Source organism: Sorex araneus, chromosome 5 (assembly GCF_027595985.1).
Source record: "Sorex araneus isolate mSorAra2 chromosome 5, mSorAra2.pri, whole genome shotgun sequence".
Lineage (NCBI taxonomy): Eukaryota > Metazoa > Chordata > Mammalia > Eulipotyphla > Soricidae > Sorex > Sorex araneus.
This window is the reverse complement of record NC_073306.1, coordinates 75,264,502-75,276,734: the sequence shown is the minus strand read 5'-3', so window position 1 is coordinate 75,276,734 and position 12,233 is coordinate 75,264,502. Positions and strand designations below refer to the sequence as shown.

The window sequence follows — 12,233 nt, the reverse complement described above, 5'->3', positions numbered from 1 at the left end:
CACCTGGGATGACCCCATCAGACCTCTGATCTACACTCCATTAAATGACAAATGTGGTCTGGCTCAGACAAGCTGAGGGATCAGAATGAGAGGAAAACCAGCCCAGGAAAGAGTGCTGAGTGGAGATAATTCTGCCTGAACAAAGAGGTTGGCAAAGAGTCAGAGTTTAAAAGGCAGTGGTGCCATCTTGGTGAAAGCAAGTGCAGAAACGGTTTCACATGCCCAACAATTTGCACGGCAAACTGAAGAAAGTGCACAGCACCCAGGTCAGAAGACTAAGGCACGAGCCGAGCCGCCAAGTCATGGAGGAGGGAGCTTAGACTTATTCCTGGATTTGTTTATTTGGGGGCCACACCCGGTGGTGCTCAGAGCTCACTCCTAGCCTGAGCTTTGAGATGACTTTTGACTGAGCTCAAAAGACCATATGGGATACCGGGGATTGAATCTGGGTCAACTGCATGCAGGGCAAGTACCCTACTTGCTGTACGATTGCTCCCATCCATGTTCCTGGATTTTGAACAGCAGGAAGACTGTCTTGGCCAGATGCCGTGATCAAAGACTGTCTTTGAGAGAGAGAAAAAAAATCTGATTTTAAAAGGCACAACAACTTACTTTATCTTTGTGTTTTTTTTTTTTTTTTTTTTTTTGCTTTTTGGATCATACCCAGCAATGCACAGGGGTTACTCCTGGCTCTGCACTCACGAATTATCCCTGGCGGTGCTCAGGGAACTATATAGGATGCTGGGAATCGAACCCGGGTCAGCCGCGTGCAAGGCAAACGCCCTACCCGCTGTGCTATTGATCCAGCCTCTTTACCTTCATCTTTGTGGACCATTTTTTTTTTTTTTTTTTGCTACACTTGACGGTGCTCAAGTTTCACTCCTGGCTCTGTGCTTAGGGATCACCCTTGGCTGCCGGTGCCTGGGGGAACCATATTGGGTGCCAGGGATTGAACCCAGATCAGCTTCATGTAAGGCAAATACCTTTTCTGCTGTACTATGGCTCCAGAGTTGTTTGTGGGTTTGGGGGGAGGGTAGTTTTTTTGTGGTACCACAGATGGAAATTAGTATGGCACACAGGTGAGGCACATTCTCCACTACTAAGGCACATTTCTGTCCCTGCATCTTTGTTTTTATTTATTTGGTTTGGGGTCACACCTGGTAGTGCTCAACGGTAACTCTGACTTAATGTTTGGGTATCACTCTTGGTTGGGCTGGAGGGGTGTGAATTATGAGGTGTTGGGGAGTAGACCTGGGTCTCCTCCATACAAAATATGCACTCATTCAGCCCATTGAGATATCTCAAACCCAATCTGTTTTTCTCTTTTCTCTTTTTAAAAATGACTTCATAGTATAAATATTGACCACACATTGCTAAATTATACAACAAAAATAAGTTAAATTCTGTATTCAAAAAGCAACTTAGAGGAAGATAATCAATTTGAGAGTTTTAATAACAATCTTACTATGTCTTTTATTTTCATAGAATTAATCCGAAAGATTCTAGTTCCCAAAGATTCCTTAAGACTATCAGTCTTGTTAACACCCTCAGATTCATTCTCCACCAAGTATTTGATTCAATTCACCTCCACGAAGAACAGTGACTTGAGGAAAGAAAACCAGTGACATTGAATGCTAATCTGTAGTTTTTCCTCCTTCCAATGAGTTTGAGCTGTAGATGATTCTTTATATTCCTTGCAAAGATAAAGTCAAAGATGTTTTCCTAAGATCACAGCGAGAGCTTCCCCGTGCTCATTCTAAATTATAGAATAAAGTTCTTGGTGTGGTTGGTATTTCTATTTTATAGGGTTTGCTCTAGTTGAAAGGAATGCCTTGTGTAAGCACCATTTTTCCCGAACTCACTTCATTACATATTCTTTAGAGAATGGAGTTATTATGGGGTACGTACCTTCATGAATACTTCTCAGTGGAGAACTATGATTTTAAATGCACTCCATTTACAAGGTGGTAATTTTGGTAACTTAAATATATGAAGGAGTCATCAATTCACTGTGAGAAGCAGTGAATTGTCTAAACAGATAGTGTACTAGAGGGGAAAGCTGAGGAGCCAGGGGAAGAGAAATAAGAGGGTACAGTAGCCCAGTGCGATGCACTGGGGGTCCCTTGCCTTTGAGAAATCATAGTGGCTCTTTGGTGGTTCAGGCTGCATTTCCTATTAATCTTCTCTTCAGGCTTAGGTTTCATCATCCTCCAGACCCATCATCCCAGTCAAGGTGTGTCTGGGTGTGTAGAGATAACTTTTTCCAAAACCCCAATTTCTCAATGCACTATTCCACCTTTACCAGCTTTATCATAAGTATGTAGAGCCATTTTTAAAGCTTTAATTCATTTCACAATACTTAATAGTTCGACTTAAACCGTTCATGTCAGACATCTATTAACATTTCTTAAAAATTTATAAAACAATTCTGAGCTGTCAGGGAAAAAAAGCCTTTTTAATATTCAGATTATTCGCTCGTTGCCTGTTCTCCATGCGAATGTGTTTTCTATCCATCACTGGGTGTCACAAAACTATTTGTACAAGGCTTAATATTCAGAAAGTAATTTTATATTTTACACATGGGGAATGTTCTCTTACACTCCCTCAGTCATAAATATGCTGTCTGTCACCCTCTTTCCTTTGTTGGGATTTGCTTTGTCTTTGACCTTTCTTGGTGTCTTTCGTCTGGGGCAGGGGCGGGGCTGAGGACCACCACCTGTGGGAAGAGGGTGGCACTGCACAGTGGGAAAGAGCATGGTCTTAGAAGCAGCTGGTCAGTCTTAGTGTGGCCTCTTGTTAGTGCTGTGACCTTGAGCAAGATAAAAACTTAGGAGCTTCTGATTCTTTACAACTAGTCATTGGACAACAGAATCTGAGAGATAAAGATCAGAGAGGTCAAGCCCGCACTTCCCAGCCCACATGACCTATAGTTTCTGCTCTCTAAGTTCTAGTAACACACACACACAGATGATCACGGTAACTGGATGCTAATAAACAGCAACTGCGGATCCATGCCTAAGACGTGGTAGCACTGTAGAACTGTAGTCCTGTTGTTCATCAATTTGCTCAAGTGGGCACCAGTAAGTTCCATTGTGAGACTTGTTGTTACTGTTTTTGGGATATCAAATATGCCACAGGTAGCTTGTCAGGCTCTGCGTGCAGGCAGGATACTCTCAGTAGCTTGTCGGGCTCTCTAAGAGAGACAGAGGAATCGAACCTGGGTTGGCCTCATGCAAGGCAAATGCCCCACCCATTGTGCTATCACTCCAGTCCACCATGTGGTAAATAATCTAAGCAGGGACCAGAGAGATAGCACAGTGGGTAGGGTATTTGCCTTGCACGCGGCCAACCCGGGTTTGATTCCCAGCATTCCCTATGGTCCCCTCAGCACTGCCAGGAGTAATTCCTGCGTGCGTGAGCCAGGAGTAACCCCTGTGCATTTGCAGGTGTGACCCAAAAAGCAAAAAAAAAAAAAAAAAAAAAAAAAAAACAAACCACAAAAAACTAAACAAATCAAGCACATTCCTGCTAGTTAGTGAAGTGAGTAGTCCAAAACTTTGATAAAAATCTTACCTCTAGATCCCCTCACTCTGGGATTTGGGGTGAACAACTTAAATGTGGCTCATCTGTGAAACAAAGATGAGGTGAAACCTCCCCAACATGGTGGAAGAGGCAGAGGGCGTGGAGAGGTCACCAGTCGTGGTCTGGGAGGGCGCGCCAGGAACACTGCTCCTTCCCTTCAGAGAACGTTTCAGGCTTTGTGAGGAGAGAAAATTAGAACACTTAGTTCAGGTGCTAAACATGACTCAGTGGATAGAGAGAAATAGAAGCATATTAGGATGTAGCACAAAGACCCTGGGAAAAAGGGTCACAGCAAAGCCAGGATGTATTAATGAGAAAGGTGTCATCAACAGACCCCAAACCCATTCGCTCTTTTCCCCACTTTTACAAATACGTCCCCATTTTCCTTCTCTTGGTTGCTGTTGAGATGACCTGGGTCACACTCATGGTTGTGGGGCTCATGCTCTTTAGCTGTTACAGTGGCGCATGGCAGACACCAGCATCATAAGGCGAAGCTGGGTGCATGGACGCAATAGGCCTCGCTTACAAGGCAGGGATTTCTGTCACTTAGTTGTCCCTAGAGCCGCAATATTTGGCAGGGGGGTCCTGGGCCATATCCAGTGGTGCTCAGGAGTGACTTTGGATGGGCTCAGGAGAACATATATGGTGCCAGGGATCAAACTGGGGTTCACAGCAAGAGCCTCAACCTCTGTACTTTCTTTCCAGTCCTTCAATGCTCTACTCATCACCTGAAGGGGCCCTAAGAATGGGCAGTAGCACTTCTGGAGGACAAGGACCCTGCTAGCCTCTACAGAGAGAGTGATTTGGTGTCTGACTCCTAATCAGCAAACTGGAAGAACATTCTTCTGAGTCTCTTTCAAAAGTCTCACGTTAGCAAAATATGCTCCTGACCAGATGAGAAGACATCATTTCTTGCTTCTCAGATGGTGAACACTCAAGAAGCCCTGCCTCCTAGGCACTCAGTGTTAAAACTAGAACCTCTCAAGTTAGTTTTAATCGATTGGTTGAGTTGTGGTCAGGACCTACTCCTAGCTGAGTGCTCAGGGGTTGCTCCTGGCAGTGCTGGGTATCGAACCTGCATGCAAAGTATGCGCTCAGCCCATTGAACGCTCTCCAGCCTGGTTTCAAATTTTCTTTATTTTTGTTTGAGGGCCACAGCTAGTCGTGCTTAGGAATTGCTCCTGGCTCTGTGCTCAGGAGTCACTCCTGTCTGGTTTGGAGTAACCATTTGGGATACCGGGGATCAAACCCTGGTTACCTATGTGTACAATTGCTGTACTATATACACTACACTACTGCTCCGGCCCTGTTGTTTCAAATTTTTAAAAACAAAGGACTGGAGGTTTTTTCCATCAAAATATACCTCCTCTGTTGTCTCCAGCTCCACCCTTCTTATCTGCTTTGGAACCCAGATGTAGCTCAGCAGACACAGCATATCTCACTGGCAAGTCACCGGGTCCCAAACCCCCTCAAGAGCTGTCCTGTCCCTGCAGTGCTACTCCCCTGGTTGGCCCTGAGTGCTCACACACACATACACACACACACACACACACACGCACATGCGCACACCACACATGCACACACACGCACGTGCACGCGCACATGCACACACACACACACACACACACACACACACACTTTCCCTTTTCTGTCTTACTCTGACTGCAGCCAAAGAAAAGGGAGGGGAATAGTTCCAAGAAGCAAACTGAGGACCGAGACGGTTTTTGAACCGAAGTAATGAGTGTTTACGCTCATGCCCTTCACAAATGACTTGTATCCACCGATGGGGTTCTTTCCGCAGAAGACTCTCGGAGACAACTGGCTTTTCTGTTTGTTCCGGGGCACCAACTAAAGAGAGAGCTGGGATTATGCACCCCCTCCTTTCCTCCAGAGAACAAAAAAAGAAATTTGAGGGGGGAAATTAGCCACAGATGCATTCCCAAAAGCCTGATACTTACCAGCCCTGACATATTTCACGAGGTTTTCACCAGTTCAGGGCCGGCCTGGCGACAGTGGCCATAAGCTTGTTCCCCACCTCCTCACAGCTGTGGAGAGGACAGAGGACACTCATCTTGCCGGAGGCCCCAGTGCCCCAAAGTTAAGGCTTCAGAGGGCTTGTGAGCCAAGCAAGCAGGTGGGGAAGCAGTAGAAATCCTGGAACAGCTGAACGAAAATGGGACGAACAACTGCGTGCAGCTGTGGAAAGGCTGTTATGGAGAAGAGAGATGAGGCTTTTGTTTGAAATGAACTTCAGTGAGGGGGTGGATGTACGCCCAAAGTATAGATTCGGGTCATCAATGTCTGTTCACTTTGGGCTGGGGCCACTCCTGTTGATACTTAGCTTACTAGGCAGGTAGTTCAGTGCTTGGAACCTGTGGATCCCAGATGCCCAAGGTCACCCCAACGTGCTTGGAGCTCCTAGGGCTATACACACCAGTGCTGGGGGTGGGGAGACGTGGCCTTGGGGGTTGAACTCTGGTCCTAGGTTTTTCATGTGCTTCTGACCACGGCACTATCTCCCCAGCTGATATATATATATATATTTGGTTTGCAGAGGTGCTTCACGCCATTTTGGGCTGTGGTTGGGCAGTGCTGGCGCTGCCGTGGTTCCCAGGTCTCCTGCATCCAGAGTGTGTGGCCCGTGGAGTCACCTCCCTAGCCCAGATAACCATATTCTGTAGCACTGTATCACTGTCATCCCGTTATTCATTGATTTGTTCAAGCGGGCACCAGTAACATCTCCATTGTGAGACTTGTTGTTATTGTTTTTGGCATATCGAATATGCCACGGGTAGCTTGCCAGGTTCTGCTGTGTGGGCGGGATACCCTCGGTAGCTTGTCAGGCTCTCCGAGAGGAATGGAGGAATCGAACCCGGGTCTGCCACGTACAAGGCATATGCTCTACCTGCTGTGCTATCGCTCCAGCCTGTGTTCTAGAGAACCAAATTATCAAAACTCAGCAGGGGAGCAGGGATCTAGCTCAAAGCACTGGAGCATGTGCTTCGCCTTGGAGAGGCCCTGTCCTTTCCTGGAAATCATCCCAAGGTGCTGGGTATGACACCCTCCCTAATTAGAAAAAAGAATGGATCCTGTGGTTTTTGACCAAGAAAAGGGTAAAGGTACTGGGGAAATATTAGACTCCCTCCTGATTCTGAGGGTCCTGAGGTCTGGAGAGCAGCCGTGGAGGAAGGTGCTGCTGACCCAAGCTTGCTTTCCCTGTTCAGAACCTCTTTGGGTTTGGATTCCCTGTATGATTGCAGGTGCTCACCCTCTGGGTGACGTGGGTTAAACCAGGGATCTCATCTTTCTCTTATACCCACACACCACACAAATACACACAACTCCCATGCCCCATATATAGCCACTATAGAAAGCAGTATGGTAATTTCTCAAAAAATTAAAAATAGGGGCTGGAGCTATAGTACAGAGGTAGGGCATGTGTCTTGCACACAGCCAACCTGTGTTCGATCCCCAGCATCCCATATGGTCCCCTGAGCACCACCGGATGTGACCCAAAAAGCAAAATAATAATAATAATAAATTAAAAATAGAACTACCATATGATCCCGCAACACCACTTCTGGGTATTTGTCCAGACAATACACCAATACTAATTCCAAGATATATATGCACCCCTATACTCATTGCAGCACTGCTTACAGTAGCTAAGATATGGAAACTATCTAAATGTCCCTCAAAAAATGAGAGAGGAGCGAAGATGTGGTATGTATACACCATGAAATATTTCTTAATTACAGCAATAAGAGGAAGACTTGCTACTTTTTGCAACAACATGGATGAACCTTGAGGGTATTATACTGAGTGTAATACATCAGGTGGAGAAATTCAAGTATCTTGGATCTCACTGATGTTGGAAAGATTAAGAAAGGAAGTAAATGAACAAAGAAAACAACCAAACAAGAGAGTAGGCTGAGAATGTTGGTTACCAGAGGGGAAGAAGGATGGGAGTGGGTAAACAGGTGGAGAGTGTTGATTAGAGAAAAAAAAAGCAAAAGCAAAAGAATTTCTTCCCATGTCCTAAGGCAGACATGGGAAGGAAAGACAAGTCCTTAGTGACTTTGCTGAGTTTGTCAACCCTTATCTGAGGTCAGACCATTCTTTCCTGCTGGTGGTGGGGACACACTTGGTGATGTTTAGGTTTTACTCCTGGCTCTCTGCTCAGGGATCACTCTGGATGGTTTGAGGGGGAGGCGGGGGACCAATGTGGTGCTGAGATTGAAACTGTGTTAGTCTTGTGCAAGGCAGAAGCCTTACTACCTGTACAATCTTGCCAGCTCAAGAATTCACTTTTTTTCTTTGTTTTTGTTTTGGATTCATTAACACATGCTGGTTATAAGGAACAAAACTGAAATAATTTCTTTCTGAAACAAAAGAGGTTATATAAGAACGTAGAAATATTGGTAGAATGCTTCTGGAAACAAGGTTCAGGAAACCTTTGTGAGCCCCTAAAGAACTTTTTCTTGGCACAGAGTCTGCATGTATCTTTTTTCTCTCCACAGACTAGCCTCCGCTTAATCATCCCACTGAAATATCAGACCAGTCCTCGAAGTGCTCCTGAGTTGATATGTTTATGACTTATCGAAAGGCTCTGTGTGACTCTCTAGTTCTTACTCCAAATTCCTGGGAAAGAATTTTATTGATCCATGGGTTCAATCCCAGTCTAATTGGTGAAAACAGAGCTTTTAGGAGCCACTGACTTAAATTTATGGAGTATGGGGATGTGGGCACAAGGATGTCAGTTCTTAGAGAAGAAAGCAAGGCCCATGTGCTGATTAGATGCTATGAATGTTTGAATTACAGTAATCTAACCAGTTAGATTACAGAAATCTAACCCAGTCTGAGCTAGAGAGGCTTCTGAGAGGCTGTCCTGGCTAGGGTAGGATTCTGATGAAGGAGAAGGAAGGAGATAAAGAGAAGGAAGGAGAAGAAGATGGTGGGAAGGAGGAGATGGGAAGGAGATGGTGTAGAAGGAATAAGGGTTTTCCTAAAACAGGAAAAACCTGGCATGTCCAGAGAATTTCAGGGAGTCCAGTGGCAAAAGATAAACCTGAAAAAATAGGGAGATGTTAGATTATAGAGTCATCTACATCTTACATGTGTTTGGATTTTTACTGAGTGTGGAGGGAAAGCATTGGAGATTTTCAAAGAGAACAGAGGGACACCATCAAATGTTCTTGTTGGAAAACGAATTCTTGCAATGGTAGGAGAATGTATTGGGAATGGGCAAGACCCGTAATTAGGTGAGTGAGTGATGGGAGCTGGCATGAGGTATCAGTAGTGAAAAGGCAGGAAAAAGTTGTGTTGATCTTAAGATCAACATTAGTACAGTGCCTGATTTGTATTAAGACGTTTGTTGAATGATAGCATCACAGAAGTGAGATACACTGAAACCGCTACCTCTGCTTCAGATATATCCTTTGGTTTTTGTAATCAATGGTCCTATAAGAGAGGAAGAGGCGGTAAATTCTGACTGCAAGTAGGCACCACAGAAAGATGGATCAAAGGGCTTTTGCCCATCATCATTTGTGAGTGTCTGCAGCCTTTGAATTTTAGCTTTGTAACTCCGAACAGAGAGGAGTTACTGTGTGGGCCTCGTACAGAGGAGGAAGAGATTGGGGAGGAGGATGGATGGTATAAAACGCCTTCTCCTTTGGTCTCTTTGGCAAAAATTATTTTCCAGGAGTCTCTGTGAGGCTTGGGAGGAAAGGGCTGGATCATGTTTGTGTGTATGTGTGTGTTTGTGTGTGTGTGTGTGTGTGTGTGTATGTGTGTGTGGTGGGAGGTGGAGGGTGAAGGGGAGAGTTGAGGGCTGGCTATGCTTAGGTTTATTGCTGCTCTATGCTCACGACTGACCGTTGGTGGTACTCAGGGATCATACACAGTTTCAGGGATTGAACTGGGGTCTGCTCCATGCAAGGCAAGTGCCATAACTCCATAACTGGTATTAGCTCTGTTCCAGGACTGGAGTTTATGTGTGTGTATATGTGTATTCATATGTTGAGGGTTTTTAAGTGTAAGGAGAGTAGGACAGGATGGAATAATGTGTTTGCCCTTGTAATTTGGAAAGAATTGTCAAGAAGTTTTATTTTCCAGTGATGTATTCGATGAATGGTCTTTGAACCATATCACAGGTCTCCAAACTTATTTGGCTTGCTGACTTTTTTTTTGTTTGTTTTTGTGCCACACCAGAAGTTGCTAAGGGCTTATTCCTGGTTCTGTGCTCATAAATCACTGCTGGTGGGCTCTGGGGACTATATAGGGCACTGGGATGAGCCTGGGTCAGCTGTGTGCAAGATCCCTACCTGCTGTGCTATCCTTCCAGCCCCTCATTGACTCCTTTTCAGAAAAATAATTGTTCAGCACCCCTTCCCCAAAAATCTTATTGAAGAGAACAAATAGAATGTGCCCCCAGTGCTACTACTACTCCTTGGATTGTTGCAGCATCCTGCACACCTGTATTTTTTTTCTATCTCTAAATCGTGTGTGTGTGTGTGTGTGTGTGTGTGTGTAGGTGTGTGTGTGTTTAGGGGAGGGAGGGTTGTTTTGGATCAATACCCAGCGATGCTCAGGGACTATTTGTGGCTCTGCACTCAGGAAACCCTCCTCTTGGAGCTTGGGGAACTATATGAGATGCCAGGGGTTAAACCCGGGTCAGCCACTTGCCAGGAAAGTGCCCTACCTACGTACCTTCACTGCAGCTCCTGTAAGTCTTTTTTTTTTTTTTTTTGGCTTTTTGGCTTTTTGGGTCACACCCAGCGATGCTCAGGGCTGACTCCTGGCTCTGAACTCAGGAATCACTCCTGGCGGCGCTCAGGGAACCATATGGGATGCTGGGAATTGAACCTGGGTCGGCCGCGTGCAAGGCAAACACCCTACCCGCTGTGCTATCACTCCAGTCCCTCTAAGTCTTCTTTTAAGATAATGCTATTAACTTGTCTTAAAAGTTATTTATTAATCACATTTTAAATTATAAATGATGCTCTATAATAAAGTTTTCTATTTTAAAAACAAAGTGTAAATGTTTATATGTCTTAGAAAGACAAAGTTACCACACTATGTCAACTACTAAGATACCAATATTCCTTCATTCTTATTTTTTAAGGCATACCAAATAAATAATTTAGAAGAGTAATTTAGGATAACACATTGTAAAGAGGTCTTTGTTTAATTATGAAAAGTTTAATATAACTTTTAAGAATCTGAAATGAAGTATGTGACTGGAAATTTCCATTCAGGTTTCAAAAAAAATCATTTAGTATCTTATTCAGTTAAATTTATTTCTGATGGCAAATGTGCTACATGAGAATCCTCAGCAGTCTGGAAATAGATGCTTCTTTTACCAAATCAGCAGAATTGTGCTGTAAAAACTATGAATTTGACTAATTTTGAACAAAATTTCTTTGATGAGAAGATTCCAATCAGGATTTTTGCCATAGAAAAATAAAGTGCTCCTTTGTGTTAGGAGGAAGTTGGTGCTTTTAACTTATACTTTATAACCTTGAGGATGACATTATTTCCTAATAAGTTGGAAGACTTTTAAAAAATAAAAATAAATTGTTCTCCAGATCCTAGCTCCATTGCTAGGCCCCTGTTATTTCAGCCCTTGCCAGATTTTCAACTACCAGAATTTCTTTAGCTTTTCAGGAGAAGTTTCTGAATGTTTTTAGAGATGGAGAAAAGTTGTCACTTAGTAATCAAGATGTGCTGGAGAATTTAAACTGATATAAGATATGAGAATATTGTCACGTCTGATTTTGTAGTAATCAGGACAGATTAAACATTCACTATAAAAAGACCACGTGTGTTTCCCCAGACCTTCTTCTTTACCCACCTAGGTCTAGTTTTAGAAGACCTGGTGATAAATCAAAACAGTAACAACTGACTGACATAGATTAAGAAGAAGGAAAAAAATGCATTACATATGCTTGCATGGGAGTTTTCCAGGGGGCCAGAACATTGAGCTTTATCCTGAGCTAAAAAACTGAATAGGGGTGTGGCAAAGTGAGAGGGGAAAAATGTATGACAAGTAAAGATTTTCTTACTGTGCAGGTAACTCTCAGGTGAAAAAAGTTTTCTCTGGTAGTAGCTCTTTTTCTGACCTAAGAACCTTTTCTAATGGAAATTTCCTTTATACATTTAGATTTCCCCCACCAGTGAGGGAACTCACGCTTTCTTTTATGAAGTAAAAAAAAACTGGCATCTCCTAAGACTACACAGTCCTGATTCTCTTTAACTAAAAATCACACACAGAGATTATCACAAAGTGGCGTGCTTAGGGTGGCCTGTTCTGAAACCCTTTTTCTCTGTTTTTCTGTGTTGCCTCCTTTATTCCTTTCCGGTCATCCCTGCACCTCCCAAATAAGCTTCTGTATTACAATCCTTGGCTGTCTAAGTTTACTTCTGGGAACCCAAACTGTGATATGTCCATTTGTTAAAAAATGAGATCACTTCTATTTCAAATTCTGTTCAGTACTGGATGTATTGCTTAGCATAGATTTCAAATTGTTAAGAGAACTTCAAATTGTTAAGACAATTCTCAAGCAATAGAGAGCATAAGATAAGGTTTTGTGAGGGAGCTGACAGAATAACAAAGTCGATTCAATGTATGCAGGAAGTAGAAAAAGGAATGG

General features: G+C 43.7%; 1 non-coding gene across 1 annotated transcript; it reads left to right on the top strand.

Moving 5' to 3' along the window:
- Positions 1–11,333: 11,333 nt before the first annotated feature.
- Positions 11,334–11,467, top strand: LOC129405337 (small nucleolar RNA SNORA72). The gene has a single exon (XR_008630503.1). It is a non-coding gene; the product is annotated as a small nucleolar RNA SNORA72 (small nucleolar RNA).
- Positions 11,468–12,233: the final 766 nt, after the last annotated feature.